The sequence below is a fragment of the Dermacentor variabilis genome, chromosome 1, assembly GCF_050947875.1.
Source record: "Dermacentor variabilis isolate Ectoservices chromosome 1, ASM5094787v1, whole genome shotgun sequence".
NCBI lineage: Eukaryota > Metazoa > Arthropoda > Arachnida > Ixodida > Ixodidae > Dermacentor > Dermacentor variabilis.
The window spans coordinates 159,016,673-159,031,049 of record NC_134568.1 but is presented as its reverse complement, the minus strand read 5'-3'; the positions used below and the strand labels follow the sequence as shown (position 1 = coordinate 159,031,049).

The window sequence follows — 14,377 nt, the reverse complement described above, 5'->3', positions numbered from 1 at the left end:
ATGTGTTTGTTGTACACTTAAAGCGCGTAGTTCTCCAATGCCAGTGTCTCTAGAGAGAGTGTACATCAGGGAGTCTCAGAGAGTGTACGGAGAGTGTCTAAAGAGAGTGTAAGAGAGAGCTGCAGTGGGCATTCGCAATTAAAGATTATTTAAACCAGCTCTCTGTATACGTGATTTTTGAAAGAACAAATACTGTCGCGATGCCAACGTCGCACAGATAGCACAACTCCTATCCGCCCACACGATACCTGAAGACGCGTAAGTAAAGGTAGGTGCAACGTTGTTAGAGCGTCGGTCATTTATCTTAAGAAAATGCTCGGCCCCTGGCAACAGCAATGTTATAAAGAAGAACGCTTGTAAAATAAAGTTAATCTCTCTCCCTCTCTAAAAATATTCTTGAAACAAAGCACAATCACGGGTTTGTATTGAAGCGTCGTGTCCAGGTGCACTGCAATAGTTTACCGTATGTTATAATATAGCCGAATAAACATGTGCCCTAAATGTTTAAGTTGTTTGGTCGTTATCTAATTAAGTACAGTTATGCATTATATGTACAGTCATGTGTGACTACGTTGACCCACTTATTTACATACACCGTTTGTACTTCTGTGCCTTCCTTTCACTTGCGTCCGCGCCACTCTTTTCAGTGCTTTGCACTGGCTCCTGCGCTTTGCTTTTCGGTTCACCCTGAGATGAGTATTAGCTGGCCCCACCTAAAGCGCTGCCAACTTCTACCTTTATTTTCCTATCGTTAAGAAAAAAGAAACGCCTTTTCGCTCTGAGCCATGACGTCACACAAGTAGGCCGACTGCGTATGCCACCAAATAAGGACGGCAACTAGCAGCAGATGACACTTATCAGCGTTCAGGCTTTTGTACCATCATGAGTGACAAGCGTGCAGACCTGTTATTTAGCCGGTGCTCCCTGATGCCTCTCCTGAATTTGATTGATGAGTGGGCTAGCCACATTTATCCATTAGCCTGTGAGCTGATAAACCGCTATCAGTTCCTGCACAGGATATGGCGCAGCTCGTCGACAATGCCAAATCGCCTGTGTATGTCACAGCTATAAAAATAATTTTGAGACTGAGTGACCTTTGAGGATGAGTGATTCACATCCTGTTAAGCGTATAATTCGTACCACTCTGAATGTAGCACACGCTATGCATTCAGTAATTAAAAATGAATTTAATATCGTGAATTTATTAACTGATGGTTGCAATCTGTCATTCAGGTTGCATTCACTTTTCCATATAATCCACATGCCCAGTCTTCTTTTTTTTTTTTTACCTCTGTTAGAAAAAAAAAGAACTACTTAGGAACATAGAATCAAGCCAGAGCCAACCTCGAGCATATTTATTTGGAATTAGAGTCTGCCCAATTTATCTCAAAAGACAAGTCCAGGTGTGCAGCCTTGAGTAGTTGGCCATGTAATATTTGCAGCCGCCTCGATTTGCAAGATCGCAGGTATACACGTAAAGCTTTTCAGCGAGCGCTATTTCTGCCTATTTCTTATGATGACGTATACAGTTGAGATAATTATTTCCAGCTCAACAAACAACTGCAGCTGCCATTTGCATTATTGCCCTCGTGCGAGAATATGCGAAATGGCTTCGCAGATAATGCATCCCCGTTAAAATTGAAAAGTGATTTTAATACATCTGCCTGTGCGACCATTATATTGTTAACCCAAATGCCAGGCTCTGGGGCGAAGCCGATAAGAAATTTAACTCGTTCGATAATTCCGTGTACCGAATAGGTATATGCTGTCACAGGAGCGGAACGACCGCTGCCATTAATTGTGCATGTAACGTGAGAGTTTCAGGTAAGCATCTGAATTCCTTTTTTCACTTCGTTAAGCGTGCGCTCGAGTCGGAAGACGGTGAGATGGAATTGCGGGCCACTGGAGTGGAGCCAAGAGCGCACGCTAGAGAACACCTCGGCAGAGGTAGAGCATTGTCTTTCCCCAACACCAACGCTCACTCGTGACAGCTAAGCTCTCTCGTAGACGTCTGACATTCCACGGCATCAGACTGGAGAAGAATAGGTATAGGCTGCAGCCAAACCGCAGCAGCCCATATCTGGTTTTATGCTCTGGAACGACGGATATCGGTTTGTGGCAGGGCTTTCTATGCAGCAGTACTTCTATGTCAGTTCACGAAGCTATAATGTCCACGGTAGTGCCCTTAATCTAGCAGAAACTCGTTATTAATAACTTAGTCTCAAGATCATACAGCTGTGGTGCAAGTATGGTCAAGCACAAGTGTATATGTGAAGGCAAGTTGGTGTTGTATTGTAAAGGATAGAGGAGCTTCACGTCTTCTTGCATTCCTAAGAGAGAATGGTTTCATTTACGTGTGGTAACGCACCGCACTGACACTGTAAGAGACTCTCAGATGAATAAATCGTGCGCCTCGATCGCCAGGCTAAACCCGCCTCGAAGCCATTGTAGTGCAAAGAAACACGGGTAAAGAAGAGGACAAAACACCACGGGCGCCTGTTGCTACAACCTACCACTACGAAAGAGCACGAGCTCTATGCAGTGGTCGTGATGTTTCGTCTAGCACTCTTTTACCACATGTCCAGCGTTAAATGCTAAGTGGCGTAGGCGTAGTTTATACCGAAATGTAATTGCTTGAGCGTATGATTTTCGTGCAGAGGCTTTGCAATGCTGCTCATCTCACCAAGATTTTTTTTTTTCTTTTCGCAATGACTGTCCAGACTTGCAAGAGCACCTGCCTTCATCGCCTGAAACACTTACTCTGTCGATAAGGAGGCGGAAGAGAATTAATGGTGCTACGGGTGCATCTAGCCTTGCAAAAGTTGCCAGCCGCCCCAGCACCACCCATCAAGCGCGGTACGGCCCGAAGCCAAGATAGAAGGCGACGTGCGGGTCTTGGGAACTGCCGATAAGTTCACAAGACATTGCACATCTTTATTTCTTTTCTTCGGTTCACCTTCTTCTAGGGAATTTCTTTCCCTTTGTCTCATTCCCTGCAGAGTAGAATGTAGGCAAATATGTGCTGGCTAAACACTTTGCCTTTCAATAAAAGGCTCTCTCTCTCTCTACACTCTGTCCTGCATATTTATTTATTTATTTATTTACTTATTCAGGTTTCCTTACAGGTTCCGCCAGGAACATTGAGTAAGGGGTGCGATTGAATCAAACACAAGTTTAACAGAAGCAACGCAGATCAAATAATACAATGTGGTTACATAGTACAAATAAATAAAAGAAAGGTTAACATGACACAAGTACACTATAGTTACAAAAAGGTTATATTACGCTGTTTCATCCTTGGTCACGGTCAAGCAAGCAAGAAAGAGTACCTGCTGTTACTCACGAAAAGAGGTACATGAATACGGAATTTAAAGGCAGATTTCTCTTTATGCTTACCGTAGCTATTCCTGCATTTAACTTCTGAGTGAAGACATGAGTTATAGAAGCCACGCTTGCATCCGCCATCGCTGAAGTTTCTTATCAGTTTCAATTCGAGTTTCACAGCGGACACAAAAGCGGAGCTGGGCCCGTATTTTCTAATGATCTATTTCGTTTTCCATTCTTTTTATCCCGCGGCGCGCCGAGTGGCTGATTCTAGCGATAACGGCGGCGTTCGTGTCGTGTCCGAGCCAATGACGAACCGTGAAAAAAATCGGGTAGCTGTATCGCGGACGCAGCCGCAGTGAGGTACGTGAAACGCTTTGTGCGTGCTGCTGAGGTTGTGTAATCACTATAGGGTGCGCAAAGGACGTAACCAAATGCACAAGGGACATTTATTTACGCATTAGAAACCTTACACTGCCTTACATGCTTATAGCAAGTGGGGATCCTATGGTCTAAGCTCGCATTCATGCTCGCCCCCTATTCGTAGTGGGGCCGCCATTGACAAAGGTGGTGGGCGCAAATTGGCATCCCTCTGTCTTGCTGCCCAAATCTCTTTACCATTTCTGGTTTAAGGCTCGCCATTTTCGGACTACGTGTCGAACGCGGAAGTGCCATAGGCGAGCAAGCGTGAAATTTCTGCAAGAAATTGCACACTTGTGGGCCTTATAGCTCCTGATGAGCACAGGTTTGACTTTGATGGATTACAGCTACTATGGCTGAGTGAGCTCTCTCAAACGCGACCACTCCCGCTTGGATCGACAACCGTATGCTGGCGGGTTATGCCTCTCTAAACGCCAAGCGAGAGACCACATTTAGCTTCGATTGCGTCATGCGTGGTGCAACAGCGCCATCGGCCACGTGACACATGCATGATGGGGTAATGCCTCGTTTCCTCTACAGAGCGATACCAGAGTAAGGCGCGTTTTTATAGCGCGGTTGCAATCAGCAATAGTATTGTATTATGTTTTCGTTAACTACATGCGGTTTTAGCAAGCGATCCCATATGCAGACCAAACTGAACGATGTTTCACGTCAAAAGGTAAAGTAAAATGAAACGTCATAAAATACGGCTCCTAGACTCAAAAGCGATTTGTAGCCGTAATCTCGATTTTCGTTCTCCGCGTCTCAATTCAGAGTTGGTGCACTCCTTCTCGCGATACCTATTCAACACCACCGTCTTAATGCACCATTAATAATTATGGGGTTTTACGTGCCAAAACCACGATTTAATTATGAGGCACGCCGTAGCAGGGGACTCCAGAATAATTTGGACCACCAGGGGTTCTTCAACGTGCACCTAACTCTAAGCACCCACGGGTGTTTTCGCATTTCGCCCCCATCGAAACGCGGCCGCCGTGGCCGGTATTCGATACCGGCCGACCTCGTGCTTGGCAGTTCAACACCAAAGCGACTAAGCAAGCACGGCGGGTTTAATGCAACGTTGCTTGATGAGGTCGATGGGAAGTCGTGCTCACTGTCAAAACATATCCAATGGGAACTCCTGGGAAAACACATAGTGCGGTCGACACACGTACATTGTGCTGATAAACACACGGACGCACGCATGAAAAAAGTAGAAAAATAATGTCAGACCGCAACGGTATGCTTTCGCAGCTCACTTTATCAAGGAATACCTTTACGATAAGGTGTTCACTAACAATCGGTCACACGTCTTCTTGGGTATCCGCCGCACTTTAAGCACGGAAGCGATGACGCAGCCACGTCACTTTCTTTGTGTTCGCGGGGCAGGTATGGCACGCTCGATATTCTCGTTATGCGTATCTCTGATGCGTCACGTTATGAAGGCACTGAATGATACACAACATTCGAAGGCAATATGCGTCAGTCGTCTTGTAATGCGCGCGCCACACGCCTATTCTATGTTTACGCAAATATTAAGAGCTACTTTACCCAAACTAAATGAATAGAGCAGAAATCCGCAAGGTGCAGAAGGCAACACGAAAGGAACATTTTCTATCCAACTGAAAGCGTTCCACAGCTTCCATGCAGGAGGCAAAATAGAGCATTTGTAACCGCACCCACGCGGACGATAGAGTCACTGACGCCTTAACAATAAGCCTCTTGTCTCTCGCTGAGAGAGAGAGAAAGATAGAGAGAGAGAGCACATATAAGGAAATCGAAAGTGCTGTAGGACAAGCGCCACGAGTGACGACTTGTAGTGATCGCTGCTGACGCTTGTGCTGTCTACATACGAACGTATACAGGGTGCACTCACCGGTTCGCGAGTTTTATCGGCTGGGAGGCTCAACAGTCCATAAAGCTCGGGCGACGAAAAACGGCGCACGTCGTCTCTCCACCTCTCGGACGTATTGCAGGGAGAAGTGAGCAGCCGGCTGAGCGCGGACCCGCGGCGTTGTTCCTCTTCGCATAGACGGCGGAAAACGGACGCGTGTACAGGATGCCGAATGGTAGAAATAAAAAAAAAAAAAAAAAGAAGGACCGCGCTGCTGCGCAATGGGGTGGGTGTTCTTGAGATACGGCCGCTTCCTCCGTCATGCAGCCAGCAGCTTCGACAGCTAACGGCGCTTCTTGGAGCGCACGCCGGCGCTTTCGTTCTGCCGCGTCGCGGACAACCTATAGCTGCTGCGCACGCGGCGCGAACTCCGCTACCTTGCCGGCCCGCCTATGTCGAGTCAGCGCTGTGACGCGTCATGCCTCCGCGGCCAGCAGCCGCTCGCGCCCGACGATCGCCTTCCGAGACCGCACGCGCGATACTCCGTACGCGCGGCTCGCTTTGAGCGCTTGCGACGACGCGCACGATCGTGGAGCGAGGTATCGCCGCGGCGCGGAATCTGCCAGCCGGCCATCGAAACCGCCAAAGTGGGTCGCGTTTACCCAGACATCACCAGTCGCCGCTCGGTTCCTCAATGTGTGGCACTGATCTTTTCGCGATGCAAGACAACGGGCGTTTCTGCCTCCGGCCGATCTGACGCGTGAGATCGCCGCGTATGGTTTTTGATAGCGGAACCGCATTTCCATACTGGAATGCGGTTGCTGAGCGCTACCGGCGTTTCCTTGCCTTTATTTCCACTTTTTCCGTGTTCATAACTTTATGAGGAAAAAAGAGTGTTCTTGAAGCCTATGTTATGTTTTAAGGAAAGGGGAAACGATGAAAAAAAAAACTGTCGAAAAAGAAAAGTGATAAGTGAAACACCTGAAATAGATGTCGTGCCAACGACAACTATCGAGACTCAGAAATAGCACAAGTATCTTTTTTCGTTATTACAAACTATTATTATTTTTTTTTTTAGTTTATGGGGGGAGTGAGGGTAGGCAGTTACAATGAGAGGCATACAAAGAAATCACCTTGCTGAGACTGTGGGCATGCTCAAGACAGTAAGTATGCTGCAGCAGTGAAGGGCAAACAACGCAGCAACTGAACGTCACGTTCAGCTGTCTGCATAACAGTCCGCATAAATCGCTTTCTCCTAGAGAAAGACCTCCCAGCTGATTCATATTCAAAGATCCACTTTTATGCTTCAGTTCCCACCTGCTAGCGAAACGCATGTCTCCTTGCGTCTCTTTTCTTTTTTCCTTTTTTTGGGGGGAGGGGGAAATTTAGACGCTACATCATCATCAACATCATCAGCCTGGTTACGCCCACTGCAGGGCAAAGGCAGAAAACTAAAGTAATGTTTTACAGTATCGGAAGAGAACAGCAGTTTACGATAGATAGCGAGGCACTGGAAGTGGTAAGGGAATACATCTACTTAGGGCAGGTAGTGACCGCGGATCCGGATCATGAGACTGAAATAATCAGAAGAATAAGAATGGGCTGGAGTGCGTTTGGCAGGCATTCTCAGATCATGAACAGCAGGTTGCCATTATCCCTAAAGAGAAAAGTGTGCAACAGCTGTGTCTTATCATTACTCACGTACGGGGTAGAAATCTGGAGGCTTACGAAAAGGGTTCTGCTTAAATTGAGGACGACACAACGAGCTATGGAAAGAATGATGGGTGTAACGTTAAGGGATAAGAAAAGAGCAGATTGGGTGAGGGGACAAACGCGAGTTAATGACATCTTAGTTAAAATCAAGAAAAAGAAATGGGGGGCACGGGCAGGACATGTAATGAGGAGGGAAGATAACCGATGGTCATTAAGGGTTACGGACTGGATTCCAAGGGAAGGGAAGCATAGCAGGGGGCGGCAGAAAGTTAGGTGGGCGGATGAGATTAGGAAGTTTGCAGGGACGACATGGCCACAATTAGTACATGACCTGGGTAGTTAGAGAAGTATGGGAGAGGCCTTTGCCCTGCAGTGGGCGTACGCAGGATGATGATGATGATGATGATGATGATGATGATGATTACGATGATGCCAGATTTCTGTTGCTCAATACGTGCCACATAAAGGTGTTTTTCCGAGCGTGAAAGAAGCCCGCAAATGCACGCGAAGTGCCTCGAGTGGCCAGTCGCGCAGCAATTTTGCCTTCGTTCGCGTGCTTCTGTCAGTCATCCTGTTATTCATATTCGTTTTTACCACGCACAATAACTGAATGGAATGCCTTACCATCAGACATTTACACAGAACCCGACTTAACCAAGCTTCAAGATCTAAGTCGCTCACGACTAGCCACCTAACCCCATCACTTTTTTTTTTTTACTTTACAGGGCTTTTTCCTTTTTTCCCCGGCAAAGTCTGTTGCTGTTTTGCTTTTCATTTCTCTGGCCTTTTGTTTCTCCTAATATAATCTAATGTGTTCTCTTCAATCTTTGTTTGTGACCCGGAGTTTCACAAAGATAGAAGAATCGCAAGAGCGAGAGCTCTCCACAACGGATTCCGTATAGTGCCAGGGACGTGGCCTATGTGGACGCGGCGGAATACGCAAATTGACAGAGTATGTCGATAGTTGCTACGAGTCCAGAGGGTGACTCCAGAGTTAGTGGCACTGTAAAAACAGGAAAGGCGGAAGTGGCGGAGGAGGCTGCCTTAGCATTGGGAATAGCCTCCATGGAGGCTAACATCGTAGTCAGCGACTCCAAGACAGCCGTCAAGAACTATGCCAAAAGAAGAATCACGCCGGAAGCGCTGACAATTTTAACCAACTTTCGTGAAGATCAAGACGTTCACATTATATGGGCACCCGCACACTCCTCCCTTCCAGGGAACGAAATAGCGCACAACATGGCTCGAGAACTGACGGGCTGAGCAGGTGGCACGCAACAAATACTGGGAACGGAGAGAGACCGGATGACCAGCTTTAACGAGATCACCAAACTCTATAAATTGGGAAGGGCCCATTTACCCCAGGCACAGTCCTCGCTAAGTAGATGGCAAGCGACGGCATGGCGCCTCTTACAAACAGATACCTATCCGAACCCGGTGGTCTACCACCGCTGCTACCCGGACTTTTACACGGATAGATGTAGATTATGTCAAGAAAGGGTGGACCTACAACACATGGTTTGGGCTTGTCCTCGGACACCCACACATAATAAAATCCACAAGACCAGAGGGCAGTGGTAGACCGCTTTGCTCATCTGTGCACCGGAAGACCGACTTAAGGCAATCCAGCAGGCCGAAGCCAGGGCCCAAGGGCTCAAGACCAGGGCCCAAGACCGCCAGGGCCCAAGGGCTCGAGGCCATCATCTAGGTAGAGAGGCCTAGGTCTCAGATCTGCTCTACTAAAATAAAATTTATTGCTCTTCCTCTTCATTTTGTATATGATCTATGTTTTCACTCTATATTACTTTGTGCTTTCTTTTTATTTGTTAGTACGATGTGTAATCTGTAACAATGCTTGTGCACCGCCCCCCCTCCCCCCATGTACTACTCCCGTAATGAGGGCCTTTGTGGGTTATGTTGAACAATTAAAAAAAAGAAAACGCCTGGTATACAGGTGTACATGTCAAGGAGGAGATATTCGGCCGCGAATACGGCGACGGCTGCTCCTTGTGTCTGTGTCATCACCAGGAAATGTTATACACTTGTAAGCCTAGCACAATCATACAGATTTGTGCAAGAAACACAGTTTGTTGAAATTTTTCGCGGCTGGGCTACTTTCCAGCATAGCGTGGCGACCGCTTCGTGGGAGTTGGAGTGACCACCGGAACGTCCAACAATCATCTTCAACTAATGCGATGTGCCGTAGAAATATGAAATCGGTTCAACTTTCTGGCCTCGTCTTTTTCTTTTCGTTGTTATTCTGGTATTTCATGCTGAATGATCAATTTAGCTTAACGTCTCAGAGCAAAAAAAGTACCTGAGGTTCATCCATTGTTTGGTGCACTGCCGTTTTTTGCATTCCGCCTCCATCGAAATGCGTCCTCCGCGACGGCCGGGAATGGAGCTCGCTAGCTCGTGTTCAGTATTGAGAGCGCCGGTGGCGTAGCCAAACATTTTTTTTTGCAGAGGGGGGTGGCACGCACTTGACCGGAGGCGGGGAGGGTGAGGGGGAGAGGGAGGGCTGGGCAGGCCGTATGCTAACATCGAAGTGTCGGAGAAGGGGCGGGGGGAGGGCATGTGCTTGGTGTGCGCCCCCCTCCCTGCCCTGGTTATGGCATCGCATATAGACCGTTTTTTTTTTTTTTTTTGTAGGCGCCGCCATAGTGTGGGAACGCAGTGGCGCCGCCTATGAGCAGCGCCATACTGGCTTGGGTGAAAGCGGTCTTTTGCATGGCAGGTATACGCTCGGCGGTAGGGTTCTGGCGTTTGTCTTCGCGGTCGTGCGGTCTGTTCAGTATGACGTGCGTCTTATACGTGGTAAACTGTTCTGTGAGACGTGCTGAAATGGTTTAAGGCGTCATGGCCGGAATTTCTGCTGGCGTTGAGCTGGACGGAACACGCAGCGCGATGTGTGCGCGCATATTTGAGTCTACAATCAGCCTCGAAGATCAATTGTATAATTCTGAATGCTCCAATCACTAATGTGACCTTATTGCAGTATTATCCTCTATTTCTGAGTTGCGGTTTAGGAGCCATGAAACATACGCGACGATCGTAACAGCGTGGGTACCGTTCTGCTACGATAGGAGCTGTGCTGTTATACTTTGACAAGCGTTCAAACTGTTCGCTGCAGGTTACATTGCGTGACTACTTGGTTGGATGGATGAGGTTTCTACCCATGAATAAAATAGTTTTGGCTAGTAATAGCAGCATACCTTGCAGTCTGAATTAAGCTTGTCCAGCAAAGCGACCGTTTACGAACTGCGCGAGCGTCCTAAGCAGTAGTAGGTGCTGGATTACAGATATCTTTGTTCTGTATAGCGCATGGTCCAAGCACACGGCATCAGCGGTTATATATTTATAAACGTTGTGCGGCGTTAGCCCGTTTTCTCTTGCTTTTTAGAGAAAGAGGATGATAACCTAATTCTTTTTTTCGGTTGTGTTCGTTCAGTTCTATACGACGCACTCACACGTATTACGGAAATTTTGCGCTCAAAAATAGCCATCGCGTTCTTTTTATGTGAACCCTCTCATATATTATGGCTGTATACAGGCCAAAAAGGCAATGCCGAAGCACACAGCTTATATATGTATAGTGCTGGCTCACCAACCGCAGTGATTGCTGTGTTGAGCAGCGCCATGGGCCTCATGCAGCAAGGCTAGCGTAGATATATGGTAATTTCAAGCATACTAGACTTGAAATGCGTGAGAACGATGCCAGTGTATCACAAATATTTGATAGCGCCTGCCACTCAGATGTTTCGTGGTTGCCTTAGGTTGGCCGTACACGAGCATGCGCTCTTATGTTTTATGTTTTACTCCCTATGCCAATCGATCAGACAGTGAGCTGATTTACCATTTAATGTTGGTAATACAGAGACACCGGTTTTCTTTGTTGAATTAAAATCGATATAAGCAAAATAGTAAACAACACATACACGCACCGCGACTGATAGTGCGCGTACACCGCAGCTGATTATGCGAGTCACATTTTTGCTCCCCCAAGACATATTTCTGCCTACAGTAGTTACCGATGCACCGAAAGGCCTCCCTGACGACCGTATATGAACGAACATGGCGTAAATTTCACAAAGTAACATCTAAAACATATCGAAATCGTTCCGCAGCACGCGACAGCAATGCTTTCAAGCAGCGCCGCGCCGGATCGCCCAAGCCAGAGAGGAGGAAAGGCTCTCCGCGCGCCCTATCCTCCTCGCCCGATGAAACGGTCTATACCACTGAGCCATTACGATGGGTCCTGTAATTTCCTGGCCTTCCTGAGCAAGGCTGCAGCGCAGATGACACGCGGCAGATATTCAGATTTCCTGATATCCAGATCAAACTGTGCCCTGATGCAGTATAGTGCATTCTGTGTACGCGTCACTTTTTCGCGTTGTTAACTCTTGATTAATCTTGAATGGGAAGAGTTCTACGGCAGCAACAAATCTATATCGCCTCGTTTCGTACAACCAGCACACATCATTGCTGGAAAACTTTCGTGTTTTTTTATTCTTTTGTTTTTATTGAGACACCCACGCGAAACTTCCTGCTGTGCTTCACTTACATTTCTTTAACTCATTCGTTAGAGTTGCTGTTTCGGCGATTCTGTGGATTCTCAATTTTCTGCCCTCCAAATCTTAATAATAAACTGGCCAGCTTTTAAACGGAACATCACTGCGTGACCCATACTATTGGACAGACGTTTGAACGCGCATCACCATGCCAGTATCAAGCGGCGTGAATCCCCACAGAAATCCCAGACTCCGCTTCCCGGCGTGTGTACAGGGAAGCGATGACATCCTCTTTTCGAAATACTAAGCCTCTAATCCAAGCCTCCTAATCCAAGTTTCCTAATCCACTCCTACTAATCCAAGCCTCTCAGTTCTTTTCTTAGTGTATCGTGTAAATGCAGTTATTAGGTCGGGTGATGATTACAATATTTTGTTGTGGACTTTAACGATCGAGGAATGCAGTCCAACCATTCTCCATCAACAGACACATTGTGCGCGTGCGAGAATAAAAATGAAGTTGATGAAGCAAGGACCCGAGCAGCAGTGAACATTACAAAAAATGTAGATGCAGCGAAAGAGAAGCAAGATATTTCTGAGTCAACTTGATGGAGCAGGCAGCCGGCTTACCTATGTGAGGTGCTGTAACGGTGCACACATAGAACACGTCTCTCTGTAAGCGCGTCGCTACAATGGACCCGCAGATATACCCGCAGATTTTTAGCGTATCCGCAAGCGTTTACTCAGTAAGCGCAATGGTGAAGGTAGGAAGCTTACGATTACCGAATAGACATTCCGAAGACACCAACGAAGACGACGGTCGCGGAGCGGCAGCAGCAGACGACACGACGGTAACTCCGCCTGCCAGCTCCTTGGCAGGGCTTTCCATGCGCTTGCTTGGTTGCCCTTCGGGTATGCTGCCCACGCAGCCAGCGACTGCGGGAGTTCGCGGAGCTGTCACGCCGGGTGACTGTACCGCGGCGCCGTCGCTTAAAAGCGATGATTGTGCACGGGCGAGGTCAGTGAATGACTAACGGCGGCTTTCTATATACGTGTTGTGATAAGATGCCTGCGGCAGGATAAGTGCCTCCCCGGTTCATTCGGAAGGGCTGGTGGTGCTGACAATCGATGATCAAATGATACGATGTAGTAACGATAACGCATACATAGAGCGCCGTTCTTGCGGCGCGCTTTCGGTAGTACACGGTCTTTCATCACGTGTCTAGAAGACATAGGACGGTCATTAAGAGTAAAATACCGTCGAGGCAACCTTGTCAGCCCCCTCCCCTTCTCCACTCTCTGTGCCGTTAGAAAAGGGCGACGTAGATGGGGTGGATATTATACGACACGCTTTATTTTCGGCTGTCAAGACATTGTCACTCGGTAAATCCCCCGTCCACCATCTCGCTTGTCGGGTCATTGCTATCTCGAAATCAGCCAGAGTCCTTTGGCACGCGTACGCATTCTAAATCGTGGCTCGACAGAACGAAGAGGTCTGGACAGTGTGTGGAGGCAAACAGCTAGACGAGGCGGTCGACTGTACTTTCGTAGCGCGCCGGTTCGGAGTGCAGGAAAACTGCTCAGACATCATCATTAGGCCTTCTTGGTATATCTATTTAAACGGGAAATAACCCACCTTATCAATGCGCTTGCTTTGTTTAAAAAACAACTTCTCGTTCTTCTCGATTCCCGTCCGCGGCAGCAGCGTTTTCAAGGGGCCGAAGTGCAAAAACGCTCGTGTACATGATCTAGGTGCGCATTAATGAACCCCATGTGGCCAAAATTAATCCAAAGCCCTCCATTGCGTGGCGTCTCTCACAGCTTCAGAGTTGCCTTGGGACGCTAAACCCTGTGAATCAATCAGTCTTCTTGTTCTCGGAGCACTCATTTTGATTAAGCAACTTTCCGATCCTGCGCATTTTGGCCATTCCACATTCACCGGATTAAACGATTTGTGTGTATGCCCGTGCATATTCTGTCGTTATATTGGATCTTTTTAGTCGCCTATGAGCATTCATTGCAATTAAGTCGCTCACTAGCGAATGCCTTCGATCACATTTGCAGTGATTGCCTGCGCTACCTTTGGTATCTCGGGCATCGCTATGTTACGGATGGCTGGGAATATTCTTTTTAGGGAATGCGGAGAAAAAAATCTAGGAGGTAGGGCAACATGTTCCCATGTTTCCTCCACTGTCGCTCGCCGTGGAGTAGTGGATGGCTGTAGAAATCTTCCCACAGAACGCAGGAAAACAATAATAAAGAAAGTAAACCGCACGTCAAGCAACGTGGTAAAGCAATCTGAGAAAGAATGCATTTTAAGCACACCTAGAAATACCCTTATATATATATATATATATACATATATATATTCACGAGATTGCAACACGCCCAGGACTCGTGCATCATATTAAACGTGTCTGGTCGGCTGTACTATCGCGTATTTTAGAAGGTGGACTGCTTTCACACTGTTTTTCCTCGCCTTAACGTTTCTCCGCGGAGGCAACGATCCTTGGGTTGTGATTGCCCCTTTCTCCATCCCCTATACGCAGCAACGCCGCCGCACTTGTTGTTCCACTCG

The 14,377-nt window shown here is 47.4% G+C and overlaps 1 protein-coding gene across 1 annotated transcript in view; it reads right to left on the bottom strand.

Moving 5' to 3' along the window:
* Positions 1–6,110, bottom strand: part of LOC142587396 (uncharacterized) — a 43,665-nt gene extending 37,555 nt beyond the window's left edge. The window contains exon 1 of the mRNA XM_075698380.1: positions 5,621–6,110. The gene's annotated coding sequence lies outside the window, so the exon portion shown is untranslated. The remainder of the gene's footprint in view (positions 1–5,620) is intronic.
* Between the last annotated feature and the right edge of the window lie 8,267 nt (positions 6,111–14,377).